General features: G+C 50.8%; 1 protein-coding gene across 3 annotated transcripts in view; it reads left to right on the forward strand.

Moving 5' to 3' along the window:
- BCR (BCR activator of RhoGEF and GTPase) overlaps positions 1-16,089 on the forward strand; it is a 135,609-nt gene that overhangs the window by 42,981 nt on the left and 76,539 nt on the right. The window lies entirely within an intron of this gene.

The following is a 16,089-nucleotide window of genomic DNA, read 5'->3' on the forward strand; positions in this document are numbered from 1 at the left end:
CACCTTGGAGTGAGTGGAGGGTGACCACCTAGCAGTGTGACAAGAACTCCACCAAGGGAATTGGGGTGTGAGTGTGAGCATGTGCGAGTATTTGTATGTGCACACTTGTGTGTGTACATGCATATCTTCAAGTGTCCATGTATGGGTGTGTGAGTGCATGGACCTGTGTGTGTGGCCCATTGTGGGACAGGAGCAGGGACTGGGCTTTGGGGTTTGCTTACATTTCTTAGCATCTTGTAGATGCGGATGCTGACTCCCTCCTATGGCGCCTCTCAAGGTGAAATGAGAGCATATCCAAAGCTCTGTGTGCACAGTCGCTCCCTTCTCCCCTCTTCTCCTAGTATCAGCCCCCCTATTCTGGCTGGCTGGGCCCTTGGCTGCAGTGAGGGGGGACTCAAGGAGGAGGGCTCAGGAAGGCGGCAGTGGCCAGGAGGGCCTGGCTCTGTGGGGTCTGCGACCTCCTCCACTCCAGTTGGTGAGGGTCCAGGCGAGTCTCCCACCCTCCCAGTGCACAGTGAGATTTCAGGTTTTGTTTCTAGATCCTGAGTGCCATGTGGTTTTCACCCCGCCTCTCCTCCTGACATTGACAGCCGGGGGGCTTTGATCCCTGTCCTCCCTGTAATGGGAGCACTTTGCTGACCTTTTCCTTCCTCTCCCCACTAAATGATTCCTGGCCAAGGCCCTGCCTCCCCATGGGGAGCCGCCTCTTCCTGCCTTTCCCAGAGGCACAGGCCCTGATGCCCCGGACCCCATGTGGGACACACAGGGACAGGCAGGAGTGCCCTTATCTCACCCGCTGGTTTGGAGGGACAGTTTATCTCTTTTTTCCACATGGTCTAAAGGAAGCTGGTGCTGAAATGGCAGAGAAAGGGACTGACTCCACAACAGGAAGATAGGCTTGGGCGCAGATCTCTCGACTGTGGCCGCCACACAGTGGTCACTGCTGTTGTCCAGGGCCACCTCTCTGATCCCCAGGGCTCTCCTGTCCCAGGTGGCTGCCTGAATTGGTTTTTTGCGCTGGCATTTATACCTTTACTTGGTTAACGATTCTTAAAGTTCTTTATGGACTGTAGGGGGAGGACCGAGGTCCAGGTGGTGGTGATGGCTGCTTTCTAACTGTCAGTGCTAGGCAGTGCCTTGGAGTGGATGGCATTTCTTCTAAGGCTCAGCTCTCACTTATGCCTCCAGGAGAGTCAAATTGCCGCCTTGCTCTGAGCCATCTCAAAGTGAGGTGAGCCACATTCTCTCGGCGGGGTGGTGGGGTGGCAGATGGCTGGAACAAGAGCCCACTCCCTGATTACCCACTCGTTGTGATGCCACGAGTCTGCCCAGAGACTCTGGCCTCCTCCAAGAAGGAAGGACGCCCTCCAAAACCTGCTCAGAGGCTGGGCGCTGTAGCTCACGCCTGTAATCCCAACACTTTGGGAGGCCAAGGCGGTCGGATCACTTGAGGTCAGGAGTTCAGGACTAGCCTGGCCAACACAGTGAAATCCCGTCTTTACTAAGAATACAAAAATCAGCCGGACATGGTGGTACACGCCTGTGATTCCAGCTACTTGGGAGGCTGAGGCAGGATAACCGCTTGAACCCAGAAGATAGAGGTTGCAGTGAGCTGAGATCACGCCACTGCACTCCAGCCTGGGCAACAGACCAAGACTCCATACCCCCCCAAAAAACAAAACCTGGACAGAGTGGCCCCTGGCGGGCACTCCGCTTCTTGGGGCTGGAACAAATATTCTTGTAGATGTCTCTGGTCCTCTTGGCCACTGGCTCCGGGACAGCCACCGAGACCCAGCATTTGGGGCAGGTGGCCGGGATGCTGCAGGGAGGGGTGCCCAAGCAGGAGGCAGCCAAGCTTGCCTGGAGCAGGATAAGATGAGCTCCCCTCTGAGACTCGGTATTTTCTGTTCAATGAAGGGAACAGTCTAGTGTTTGAGACAGGAGAACCCGAATTGACTTGACTGGTCTGTGGTGTTTTTTTTCTTTCCTATGCCTTGGTTCTTCCATTTAAATACAGAAGACACCTGACCCTAAGGGGCATGGACCAGAGTTATCATCTGAACTCCAGAGTAGCATGCATTGTGATAATTATGAGATTTCCTCTCTGTCCCCATCGTGCTTCTCACACCCTGCCTGCGGCGAGCTGGCCAGGCCAGGTGGAGGGCATGCACTTTGCCGAAGGCAAGACTGCTGGCTGGAGACTGGACTGAGGGGCCATCCTCCAGGCTCTTGCACGGGGACCTGGAGGATGTGGCCCAAGCTCAGTCTCCTTCAGGACATGGGTATGGGGAAGTCTCTGTGGGTCTGGAGATGGCTGGGATGGCCCGGGGCTTGTTTCTCACCCTTTACCTCTAGTTTATATCCCACTGACACCGTGGTTTATTTGCAATGCACTTCAGCAGATAAAGTGATGGGTTAGAATCACAGAGCTTAGGAATCCACGGTAAGGAATTCCAGGTCCCTGTGCTTCTGCATCCCAGCCCTTCTGTCATTGGAAGGCAGTCATCCAAGACTCCTCCCTTTTCTGGCCTTTGCTGTCAGGGAGCCCGGGGGCCAATTCACTGTTCATTTTGCACAGCCAGTGCATCCCGGGGCCTGAAACATGCTTTGAGCCTTCATTTTTGTTTTCTTCCCAGTGGCCTTATTTTTACGCTGTTTGATTTCTTAAGGCTGCTTTGGATCCTTTTAAAAGTAGGCGAGTGAAAAGCTACACAAACAAACTGCTGGGCTTGGCACTCTCGTGTGCCCACATCCGGCGCCCTTTCTTTGGGACCTGCCGGAGCCTGGGTCCCCGGGCAGGGTGGGGCAGGGTGGGGTGGGGTGTTGCCTGAGAAACGGTGCAAACCTTCTTGCGCTCCGTAAATGATTCATTTCCTTCAAATGTCCTATGCTGTTTTCCAGCAGAATCTCCTTTCTGTATGAATCAAGATCCTGGCTGACATTTTCTGCCTCGGCTGTTGTGAGCTTTCCCATCAGAAATATCCTTCCCACGGGGCCTGAAGTAATTATTTTGTATTTATTGGCATTAAGTGTATGAGAGAGAGAGAGAGAAGGTGTGTGTGTGTGTGTGTGTGTGTGTGTGTGTGTATCGGGGGTGGTGTATCAGCTGCCACATAGTAAGAGAGCAAAGGATATTCTTTTGTCTTAACGGTGTTTTACCTGTGCTAATTGGTTCTTGGCAGCCTTTAAATGCCTAGGCAGAGAGGAAGAGAGAGGTTCCTAAGCTCCGTGGTGAATTTCTAAGTCTGTGTTGACTGCGGGAAATGTAGGAGGAAAGGATGATGGTTGAGGCCTCTCCCTCACATTTAGGCCAGGGGTTGGCAAATTACAGCTTAGTCCTGTCTGCTGCCTGTTTTTGTAAATAAAATTTTATTGGAACACAACTTACTCATTGGCTTATGTATAGCATATGGCTGCTTTCATGCTGTGATGGCAAGGTTGAGTAGTTGAGACAGATGCCACGTGGCTTGCAAAGCTGAAGATATTTATTAGCTGGCTCTTTCCAGGAAAAGTTTGCTGACCCCTGCTTTAGGATAAGACAGAGAAATGGAGAGACATGCAATAGCAGAATATCTTTTCAGCTAGGTTCAATATGAATGAACAGGTCCCCTCCATTGCACCCGAAAGGGGCCAAGAGTCCTATAATTTGGATTTGGGGAGATTGAAGTTAGACTTCCTTGGTTCAGAGACCAGGCCAGGATTGAGCATTTGCCAGTGGTGACCTGGAGGTGTCTGGAGCAGGATCCTTTTAAATAGGCGAGCTGCTTGCTGGGAACACAGTTCACCTTGAGCTTTTAAAAAAATTCCTTCAGGCCGGGCGCGGTGGCTCAAGCCTGTAATCCCAGCACTTTGGGAGGCCGAGATGGGCGGATCACGAGGTCAGGAGATCGAGACCATGCTGGCTAACACGGTGAAACCCCGTCTCTACTAAAAAATACAAAAAATTAGCCAGGCGAGGTGGCAGGCGCCTGCAGTCCCAGCTACTCGGGAGGCTGAGGCAGGAGAATGGCGTGAACCCAGGAGGTGAAGCTTGCAGTGAGCTGAGATCCGGCCACTGCACTCCAGCCTGGGCGACAGAGCGAGACTCCGTCTCAAAAAAAAAAAAAAAAAAAAAAAAAAAATTCCTTCAAAGCCAAAACCATGCAAATATGGAGCTGCCTGACAAGCCGAATGATTGATAGGGTAGAAAATAGGGTCTTTCATAAAGTATTTGAGGAGGTGGATTTTCACAGCGGGGAGAAGCAGGCTGACAAGTGCCACTTGTTAATGGTGACTACCACTTTCGATACCTACTGTGTGCCAGGCATAGCAGTAGACACTTTGCCATTGTATTCAGTCTTAAAACAACCCTGATAAGTAGCTCCCAGTGTCCCCCAGTTACCAGTGGAGGCTCCAAAGATATATCTTTTGCGTGAATCGCACAGCCCACTATCAGGGAGGAAGCCGTCCCCTGTGGTCCAGCCCTCTGCACAGGAAATGGAGAAATTAGCTGGAATTGCAACCATCCTGTAGGACATAAGGAAGAACATCTTGACTGTAAGCATGGTTAAACACTGGGATGAGCTGTCAGGGAAGTGTGAGAGATCCCCATCTGGGAAGGAGAAACCATTTGCAAGTCTGTTTTTAGCTGCATGGTGACACAGGGCATTGGCCTTGATGGCCTCTGGGAGATGACCTTTTGACCTTTCTGATTTCAGCGGTCTCTCTCCTGTCACATCAGACCCTTTGCTGGTTCAGATCACAATAGTACAACCAGTGCTACGCCCTTTTAGAACTTCTAAGGCCCTGAGTTATTGGAGATTTGGTTTCCAGGGTGATTCTTGAATCTAAGAAATCTTCTAGAAGCCTGGGTCATGTTGTGAGGTCCTTGTGCCTGTTGGGTCATGGTTCTGTCTGCCTCAGGTTACTGTCGGCCCCAGGGCTCTTTTTCCTGCAGGCCTTAGTTAGCACCATGAATGTTTAGGGGTGTGGTGGTCAGGGTGAGTGTTCACCAGCAGGTTTCAAGGGATTGGTCCATTTCATCTAAGTTGCCAAACTTACGTGCACAGAGTCGTTTGCAGTATTTCCCTAGTATGTTCTTCATGTGTGTGGGATCAGTAGTGATATCCCCTCTTTCATTTCTGATTTTGGTAATTTGTGCCTTTCTTTTTGTGTTTGTTAGTCTGCTAGAAGTCTATTATTTCTTCTTGTTGGCTTTACTTTGTTCATCTTTTTAAAAAAATTTTAGAGACCTTTCCTCTTTTCTGATATAAACATTTGATGCTGTAAATTTGCCTCCAAGCACTGCTTTAGCTGCATCCTACAAATTTTTATATATTGCATTTTTATTTTCATTCATTCCAAACCATTTTCTAATTTTCCTTGAGACTTCCTTTTTCATCTGTGGATCATTTAGTAGTGTTTAATAGTAATGTTTAATTTCTAAGTATTTGGAGGTTTTTCCAGGTGTCATTCTGTTACTGATCTTTAGTCAAAGATAAATGTATTGGTTTCCTATTGCAGCTGCAATAAATTGCTACAAACTTAGCAACTTCAAACAAGAAAACATACTACCTTATAGTTCCGGCCAGAAGTTCAAAAGAAGCCTTATAGGGCTAAGTCTTCGTTTTCCTTCATCTGCGAAGGTCTTTATTTTACCTTCATTCCTGAAGGATGTTTTCTTTGGATATAACATTCTGGGTCGACAGTTCATTTCTTTTAGGACTTTAAGATGTTTCATCCTCTTCTGGCCTCTATAGCTTCTTATGGGAAATCTGCAGTCACTTGAATCCTTATTCTCCTATATGTTGTTTTTTCTCTGACTGCTTTCAAGATTTTTTCTTTAACTTTGGTTTTCCGTACTTTTATTATGATGTGTCTGGCTGTGGTTTTCTTTATCCTGTTTGGGGTTTACTGCATTTCTCAGGTCTGTAAATTTGTGTTCTTCCCCTAATTTGGGAAGTGTTCGGCCATTATATTTTCCGATACTGTTTTCTGCTTCCATCTCTCCTCTCTTTCTGGCACTCCTGTGACATGAAATTAGACATCACATCTTTTGATGTTGTTCCATAGATCCTTGAGGTTTTATTCCATTTTTCTCCATTCTTGTTTTCTCTTTGTTACTTAAATTGGATAATTTCTATTGATATATCTTTAAGTTCACTGACTCCATTGTCATCTCCATTCTGCTGTTGAACCCCTCCAGGTGATTTTTTATTCTTTGGTTCTAAATTTCTGTTTGGTTATTTTTTATAGCTTCTGTTTTTTTTTTTTTTTGGGCTGAGAACGCCTGTCTTTTTATTTGTTTCAAGAGTCTTTGCGTTTTCTTCTTAGAGCATGGTTATAATACCTGCTTTAAAGTCTTATTCGATAATTCAAACATTTGAGTCATCTTGGGGTTGATGTTAGTTGATTGCTTTTTTTCCTTTGACAGTTTATGTTGCTTAGTTCTCTGTCAAGTAATTTTGAGTTATATCCCAGACATCTTGAATATAATGTTATGAGACTCCGGACCCTGTTTAAATGTTCTGAAAATGTTGAATGATTTTTTTTTTTAATAGGCAGTCAACCCAGTTAGATTCAGATGGCACATCCTGTCTCACTTTCTCTGCTCTGTGGTTCCAGTATCCACCCTGCTGTTTACCACCCAGGGATCAGTTTGAAACTGGGCAGTGATCTATGCTGTGCTGATTCCAAGAGTTTTCACACATGTGCAGTTCGGGGGTGAGCCCAGGGCTTCTTATGTAGATTTAAAGGATCCCTTCTCCAGCTCCCTCCTCTCCATGATCTTCCCTATACTCTCTGCTTCCCCATGTCCACCCTTCCAGGTGTTCTGATTAGTAGGCTGGGGCTCTAGCCTGTCACCCGGCACTGTTGCCAGAGTTCCCCCTGAAGGTCCACTGCTGCTGTGCTGGTGAAGGGGGACAGGGGCTTCACCTATTTGCTGGTGCTGGGCTAGTGTAGAGTGGAAGGAGTCCACGGGCCTCCACCCCAGGAAGACCACTGCTTGCATCTCTGGGGAGAGGAATGGACATGTTGTTTCTGCTGGGGAAAGGTGGATAAAGCCAAAAGAATTCAATCCACAGGATTTCTCCTTCCTGGGCCTTTGGTTAGAGAGAGCAAGCTTTTCTGTTTGGTTCTTTCTTTTTTTCCTCTTGTCTGTGCCTGTTGGTAGTTTCAAGCTACTCTAGTAGTGCCCAGGCTGGAAGGCAAAATTCCAAAAACTAAAAAAACCAGAAAAATCACTGCTGAGGTGTCCTTAAAGTCCTGCAATCTCTGCTCGGTCCTCCTGCCCTTATCTACCTTTTTGAATTCCATGATAGAGGTTTCATGAGTTTTACGCAGAATTTATACCTGTGGATAGTGGGAAAGGGTGTAGCGTGCTTTTCCATCTTGCCTGGAATTGGAAGTTCAAGCTTCTACATTTACATGTCCTTCTCTCTGTGTGTGGTGGTGTTCCCTGGGATAGACCACTACTGCCCTTAGACAGCGTTCTGAGGGTGGTGGCCCATACTGATCACCTCAGCCCACCCCAGTAACTTTCCTGCGGCCCCTCCCAAGACCCCTGCCCCAGCAGGGCTAAGCTGATATACATACTGCGGATGTAGGCCTGCCTGCTGGGCCTTCCTGGTGTTTGGTTTTTTTTCCAGGCAAAACACCTCTCTCTGCCTCCTGCTGGTTTATTCAGCAGTGTCCCAGGGTTTGCTCATTGCCTGCTTTGCTTCAGACCCTTTTATCGAATTCCATTGTCTCTGACCTAATGGTCTTTGCAGGGTAGGCATGGCCATTTGCATGTTCACTGAAGGGCCTGCCTGCATTTCCAGAGAGAGAAAGGCTTCAGGCCACTGGTGCATAAAGATCTTCGGAAATGTCCAGAAGATCCCAAAACTTGCCTGTCCTGCATGCCAGGCCTTCCTTTCCACCAGCCTGCTCCCCAGCCGCACATTCAGCTGTCATTTCCTAGAGCACCCATCCCATGCAGTTGTTTTGGACACATAGCGTTCCTCCCGGGGCCACAGGTGGAGTAGAGAGCACGGTATCCCGAACCATCTGACGGGGCCTGAGTCACCCTCACCGTGCACCAGGCCAGTTATGGTTTCTTTGTGTGTCTTATTTTCCCCTCTGTCAAATGAGACTTATTGTAGAAACCTTATAGTGCTGTGTTGGGATTAGCAGTAACGGTTTGGCGTGTGGTAGATGCTCGGGAAATGAAAGCTGCCCTTTTTTCCTAATGGGAAAGAAGGAATTTTGTTTTTGAGACAATTACCTTCCTCTACTGCTGCATAGGAACACGTGGGTGCCTTTCTAAAATTGGACCAGGGCACAGTGGCTTGCCTGTAATCCCAGTGCTTTGAGAGGCCAAGGCAGGAAGATCACTTGAGGCCAGGAGTTTGAGACCAGCCTGGGCAGCCTAGTGAGACCCTGTCTCTACAAAAAATAAAATTAGCTGGACGTGGTGGTGCACACCTGTAGTCCCACCTATTCAGGAGGTTGAGTCAGGAAGATTGCTTGAGCCCAGGAATTTGAGGCTGCAGTGAGATATGTTCATGCCACTGCACTCCAGCCTAGCCAATAGAGCAAGACCCCGTCTCATAAAATAAAATAACATAGCATAAAATAACATAAAATAAAACATTAAATAACATAAAATACCAACAGTCTGTGCTGGCTGGAGCCATGGTGTTGAGAGGCCCATGGACTTGGGCCATGCCTGAGCTGGCAGTGCTCTGTCTGCCACCTAGGCTGCCCCTCCCCCAGCCCCCTGCTTGTGTGCAGCAGGCATGGAATCCTGCAGGAATGTGAAGTTCATCCTTCTCTGGATACTTGGGCACCATCTGGCCAGCCTCATGGAGCAGATGAGCCTGTGAGTTATGTCCCCACCCGTGCCCACGCCCAACCTTTATGCCCTGTTTTCAGTGGGAGAATTTTGTTTGGAGCTGCAGGTGTGGCGGGTTGGCACGTCTCAGGCGAGAGAGTAAGTCTTGGGGGTCTTCCTGTTATCTTTCTTGGCCCTGCTCCACTCCTTGGTTCCCCTGGCCCTGTCCTGCCTGCCTGTTCCTTTGGGTGCCCTCAGCCTGTCCCAAGGCAGCTCGTCCCTCAGGCCCTGCCCTGTCTTGTCTTTCCAGCCTCCCAGCCCAGGGGCTTGCTCTCGATGTAGTAACTCATACCTTAGTGTGATCCTCTAATTTTCTGTTGCTTTCTCGCTTCCATGGTTGTTGGAAGCCTGGAGACCCAGTATTTGGCCAACGACAGGGCCTGCTTGTTTTAGATCTCCTGGCCCAGCAGGGATGGTAGGACCCAGGACCCCAAGTGCTCTGGGCAGGCACTGTTCTGGGTGCTGTAAAGCATGGTGCCTAGCTAGCACCTCACAGGGACTCAGGGTGTGGTGGCTGACCCGCCGAATCCACTTTTTATTGGTGAGAAGTCTGGGGCCCAGAGAGATTAAGTCACGTGCTAAGGTCACCCACCTGGGCAGTGGTAGGGCTGGGTTTGAACCAAGGTCTGCACTGCCCAGCTCATGAATTCTGCTGCTTGGGAGCCAGGAGCACTGCTGGCACAAGGGTAGGGGAACTCAAGCCTGTCAGAGAGGGTACCTGGCTCTTTGGGAGTGGGAGGTGCACCAGAGTGGGTTGGGACAGGACCCAAAGCACCACCCTTTACCTGACCAGCATCTTGGTGGGGTTCCCCACCTGGAAGGGCAGGACCCTGGGGTCCGACAGAGCCTATTGCAGATCCAGGTTCTGACCCAGCTGGGATGCTCACTGGCTCTGTGGCTCATCAGCGAGCCTACCTGCTGCACCTGTGAGCATGGGCAGCCCCATCTGCCGTCCCCATCTGCCGCCCCCTTCAGGTGACATGGCAGGATCAGAAAGACTGAATGAACGCTGCTGGGTCGCACTCATGGAGGAAGGCCTTATTAACAAACCATCTGTAGCAGTCAGAAGGCCTGACGTGGTCTGGCCAGACCGCGGAGCCCCTATTCTGGATCCGTTTGGCAAAGATGAGAGAGAAGCTGGGATAGGCTTTGTTGAGTAAATGCAAATGCCACACCTGTGTGTGCACACACATAGGCTGAGACACCTTTCTTCGAGGTAGGGGATCGCATTGAGGGAAGAAAAACTGCTCTGATAGCTTCAGCCTGGACTTGGGTCCAGAGCTTTGGATAGAAGCATCCTTCCAGGCAATTGGGATCCTGTAGAAAATCTGCCCTCTGAGGCTCTTGTGTGCCTTCTGTTGTGTCCTGGGGCCCCTTGATGTCTCCAGGCAGAGCCTGTACAGAGCATCCACATCAGAGTTCCCTGTGGGCCCCAGTGCCTGTAGTTCCGTCTCCTGCCTGGATGCTCGGTTCTTGGAGCAAGCTTCCGGAGCAGCCTGTGCAGGCTCCAGGCTCTGGCAGCATCTCCACGCCACTCTTGCTGGCCTTTCTCCTGGCGGAAGCAGCCTGTGTTGCTTCTCTGTCCGGCGGTGACAGGCTGTTCTCGTTTGAAGACAGAAGAGACACCACTGCTTCCCCACACAGACTTCCTAAAACACTAGGTTCACGTTCTGTGGTGTATGTGTAAAATGCTGGCTCTGTGTGTGCACGTGGTGCACACCTGGCCCTGAGAGGCCGGGCGTGGTGACTCACGCCTGTAATCCCAGCACTTTGGGAGGCTGAGGCAGGTGAATCATTTGAGGTCAGTAGTTCAAGACCAGCCTGGCTCACGTGGTGAAACCCCGTCTTTACTAAAAATATAAAAATTAGCCAGGCGTGGTGGCTTACACTTCTGTAGTCCCAGCTGTTTGGGAGGCTGAAGCACAAGAATCACTTAACCCAGGAGTTGGAGGTTGTCGTGAGCTGAGATCACACCACTGTACTCCAGCCTGGGTGACAGAGCAAGACCCTGTCTCAAAAAAAAAAAAAAAAGGAAAAAGAAGAGCATGGTGACTTCACCAGGGACAAGGGCATGTCAGACAAGGGCAGAGTGCCAGGGTGTGGGAGACTCTCCGGGTGGTTGTTGACCAAAAACATCACTTTTGGGTTTTGTGACTCAGAAATGAGCTCAGCCTGTACACCCTGCAGATGTGATGAGCCCCAGGCTGAGTCCTCTGGGGGTGTCATTAATGGCGTGTGCATGAGCATTTTCTTCTGGCATTTTTACAGAGACCGTGTGCGGCTGGACTCTCCGGAGACAGCAAACAGAAATTCTATTGTGTGTCCTATCAGCTAATAAAGGAGGAGAACTTGCCTTGAATTGTGTTTTCTGCAACCCCGTGTGTTTGATCCATGTCTGCACCCAGTTTGGCCACCCTGACTTCTGTCGCTCCCAAGTCCGAGGAACCAGTGGTTATGTGAATGTGAAATTATTTACTTCATCTGTTTATTTAGATCTGGGCCCTGGGGTGGCCCCATGCATTGAATAAGTGTGTTCTACAGATGGTCCCTGGGTTCTGGGTGGTCAGTGGCCTGAGGAGGGACCAGACTCCTCCCTGTCCTAAGGAGCTTATGAGAAGTTTCGAGGGAACTGGTGCCTGGACGTGGTCTGTAGCATAGGTGGAGTGTCGAGGAGGGCCCTACATACGGTGAGTGGGAGAAAGCACCTGAGAGAGTGTCCCCCGGCCCAGGAGTATGGCCAGGTTAAGTCACAGCAGGGATGGGGCCATGAGAATGGTGGGCTGTGAAGAACTGGGAGGGCCAAGACCCAGGGAGGCCATCTGGATGGGGAAGGTGTGAGCCAAGGCCCAGAATTGAGCACCCAGGGGACCCAGGCTGATCGGGTCGCAGCAAGCACGAGGGGGCTGTGCGAAGCCATGAGCTCCAGACTCCCCAGTCTTGGGCCCTGATGTGGGTATGGTATGTGTGTGAGCTGGAGCCATGGGAGCAGGGCTGAGCCTGCATACTGGACAGTCTTCAGGGCCCAGACACCCAGGGCCACCCGGAGCCTGCAGGGAAGTTGGGGAGTGGAGGGGCGTGGGTTGTATGGACAGAGTTCTACCATGCTTAGAGGAGTCAGGCTCCTCCCCCGACTCTGTGACCACACATTGTCCCTCGTACTCTTGATTTCTCAGCCACAGTGAGGGTGAAAATCATGGTGGCCTTGAGACTATGACCCAGTTCTCATTTCACCTCCTGGGTCTTCTCCAGGTTCTGTGGGGTTTTTTGTTTTGTTTTGTTTTGTTTTTTTGAGATGGAGTCTTGCTCTGTCACTCAGGCTGGAGTGCAGTGGCGATCTCGGCTCACTGCAACCTCCGCCTCCTGGGTTCAAGTGATTCTCCTGCCTCAGCCTCACAAGTAGCTGGGATTACAGGCATGCATCCAGCTAATTTTTGTATTTTTTATAGAGATGGGGTTTCACCATGCTGGCCAGAGTGGTCTCGAACTCCTGACCTCAAGTGATCCACCTGCCTTGGCCTCCCAAAGTGCTGGGATTACAGGTGTGAGCCACTGCACCTGGCCTTCCCCAGGTTCTGAATTCCCTGAAAGCAGCTGTGCTGTTGCCCTGCACTCTGGGGCAGAATGTTAGGAGTAAGCAGCATTTAAGTGCCTCACTGATTAAGGGAAATATGTATATTCCCACTGGGTGGTGAGGACGTAGATGTCCAGGCCCATGTGTTCCACATAACGTGGGGACTGCAGAGAGGAAGGGACATGTTTATGTCCCAAGTGGGTCTTGGAATCTCGGAATATGAGGGTGTACATGTCAGATTTTTTTCAGGGAGGAGTGTCTTAGTCACTTCAGGCTGCTGTAACAAAAATGCCATAAACTGGGTACGTTAAACAACAAACACTCCTCACAGTGCAAGAAGTCCAATATCAAGGAGCTGGAACATTTGGAGTCTGCCAAGAGCCCACTTCCTGGTTCTTAGCCATCTTCTTGCTGTGTTCTCACCTGGTGTGAAAACGATGGGGGCTGTCTCTGGGGTTTCAAAAGGGCACTAATCCCCTTCATGAGGATTCCATTCTCCTAACCTAATCACCCCCAAAGGCGCCACCTCTAAATACCATCACATTGGGGGTTAGATTTCAACGTAAGAATTTTGGATGGATGCGAACATTTATTCTGTGTACTGTTAGGGGCATCTCAGAGTGCCACCCCCACGTCCCCAAAGCTTCAGGACTTTGCATGTGGGAGCTAACTCTCCTGGGGCTGGTGTGACTCATGACTGGAGGCCTGGCTTAATAACCCAGCTCTGAGGTCCTCTGGATGCCACCTCCTGCACACTAGCCAGCCAGGTGGTCTCCACGTACCTTCTGTTTCATGGAGAAGAGCTACTTGCTTAAGAAAGTTTCCTCAAACCCCTGGCATCTGGTCCCAGGTGACTCTGAGCATCTCATGGCTGCCTCCTCCCCACCTGCAGCCTCATCTGCACCCTGCTGCACTCTATGGCTAAGCAGCACAGGGTGCCAGGGGATGTTTGTCTGTGCTACTGCTGTGTTGCTGACTCATGTGACTTCTTTGGAAGGGGCTCAGCAGCTGAGGAGACTGGTGTGAATCCACTTGTCCTAATAGACCACCCCAACCTTCTGAACATCTCAGGCTTTCCTGGTACAGTCTTCACCTGCCAGCCAAGAGGAGAGCATGGCTCAGGTGGGATTCAGGCGAGAACAGGGCAATGCACACCTACTAGTCAAGATACAAAGCACTTAATACAGGGAGGAGTCCTGTGGGCAGGACCCAGAGGGGCCAACACCTCTTAGATGTCTGCTGTGTTCCTGATGCTGACCTGAGTGTGGGATGTGACTAGGTGTCTGCTGCTCTCCTTGGCAGGGGGCTGGCGGTGCCTGCCCTGGAGGTAAAGAGGCTGGAACAGCGACCTTAGGTAGCCAGCTGGGGTCTGTCTGTTAAGCAAGGAACAGGAATCAGCCGTGTTCTTTACTGGCCTGTCTGGGAAGCCTAAGCAAATTCTGTGTCTTGAATGGTACCCGAGTCAGGTGCCAGCCCTGTGCTGGCCCTGGCAGGGGGTAGCTGTGGAGGCAAGAGTGTTGGGCAGGGTGACCTGATTGAGCCAAGCTGTTATTCTGCCACCTGAGGATTTTCCGGGAGAAGTGCCAGGCTCAGAACTGGCGTCAGATACCTCTGAGAGTCTTTCCAGCTGTCACAGCTCTCCCAGGATCATGGAGTTCTTGAAGGAAGGCCTTTTCCTGGCATGTCGGCAATGGCATGGTGATGTGTCCATGCTGCCCCTGTTTGTGAGTTGAATCTCTGCAGAACTCACTTTTCCCAGAAGGTGCTTTCAGAATGCAACGTACCACAATCCTCATCAGTATCTGCTCATTTGGCTGGGCTGGCAGGTGGCTGAGTTAGCTCCCTGAGCGGGTGTCTGGCAGCTGTGCCTATGGAGGCAGGCTGGGCGTGTGAATCTCGCCTCCTCCCACGGCCCCCTGGGGAAGCAGGATAGGAACTGGGCCTGGTTCCCGAGCCTGGCCAATTGGGAGTAACAGGTGGGATCTGGACCAGGTTATCACACCCGCAGGACAGCTGGGATTATCACCGTGGGTGGTAATTCCCACATGACAGTTTCGAGTTTCAGGTCAAGAGCCGGGTCCTCTGTCTCCTCTTGCATCTGGACAGAGAGATCCTTGCCGGCTGGTTTTCTGGCTCGTTCCTCAGCTGTTTTCTGTGGCCTGCAGAGTTTGCAGCCCCAGGGGAGCGAGGAAAGCTCTGCTCTGGCCTGATTTTTGCTGGAGAAGAGAAATGTGGAAGTCAGGGCAGTAGACTTTGCAGTGGGTCAGCTTTGGGCTGCTGAGATGGGCAGCGTGAAGGCCAGCTTCCAGAGCCCTGGCTGGCCTTTGTAGTGAACGAGGAGGACCAGATTGCCATGCTAGGGTCACCCGCTAACCTGCAGTGGCCTGAGCAGATACATGGGCTCTGCCACATTTCCTGAAGTGGAGCCCTCAGCCTCACACTGCATCCCCCAGAAGCCAGGCAAGAGGAGGTCATACAGTTTTCTGGAAAGGAACAAAAGAGTGTGCTGCTAAATGTTGCAGTTGGGAGCGCGTGAATAGGTGAGGCTTCCGGTAATTATCATAAGTGATGCTTGTGCTTCTCAGTGCTGTTTCCTCCCTCTGCTGTGGCCTGCTTGACACCTCACAGGGAACGTGGGTGGAGAGTGTCATTATCCCCATTTCATTGGTGGGAACATTGAGACATGAAACGAGTTTCATCCGGAGTTTCATCCGCAGGCCCCTGGGCCCTCTGGTCATCCCAGTCATCCCGGTTGGTTTATTGTCTTGTTTTTTTTAGGGGGATGACTGAAGAAGGCCTTGGAGGTAGGGTAGGGGAAGCTGGGAACAGCGGGAATTAGATTTCCTTTTCCAAATACTTGTTTAAGAATGGAAGAGTTCATGGCCCATAATCCACGTGCACAGATTTTCCAGGGGAAAATCCATTGAGTTTAGACTTGGAGACCGTGCCATCTCCCAGTCTGTTCCTCAGGCTTTTGACATAACACCCTACCATTCAGCAAGTGTACGGCTGTGAGAGCGACGATGCTGAATGGTAAGTTAAGACTAAGTCATTTATATGACATCTTAAATTCTGGTGGAGAATACAAAATGTCACTCCCCTGCCCCAGCTCACTCCTAGTTCAGTCTCCCAGGATACCTGAAGTTGGGGATCCTCTTTCTTCGCTGTGGAGCTCAGGGTGTGTTGGTTCCACATCCAAACCTTCAACTTTCATCTGTAAAATGGGATACTGCTGGCTCCCTTGCAGAGGTGTGGGAATTCGAGGCAGCACTTCTGGCCCATACCTGTTGCCATTTCTGCGTGTTGTATCCCTGGCCCTGACTCAGGCTGGCGTCCTGAGCAGCTGTGCATCCACAACCCTATCAGCCTCCCAGGAGCACTACAGATAGGATGACCCTATAGGATTAGGCCAGGGGTGGGAATTGCAGACTATGCCCCAGACCTGACCCAGGGCTATACCCCTCCAGGGCCGGTGCTGCTTGTGTGTGTGTGTGTGTGTGTGTGTGTGTGTGTGTGTGTGTGACTTGTGGCTTGCAAGCGGGGCGGGGGGCCGGGGTGGGATTGGTTCGGGGGTTGATTCGAGTCTCAAACTGTCCTCTGTCGGGTCTGGTCAGGTCTCAGACTGTCCTCTGGATTACCTTCTTTCCCTCAACAGAAGGAACCC

The sequence above is a fragment of the Papio anubis genome, chromosome 16 (assembly GCF_008728515.1).
Source record: "Papio anubis isolate 15944 chromosome 16, Panubis1.0, whole genome shotgun sequence".
NCBI lineage: Eukaryota > Metazoa > Chordata > Mammalia > Primates > Cercopithecidae > Papio > Papio anubis.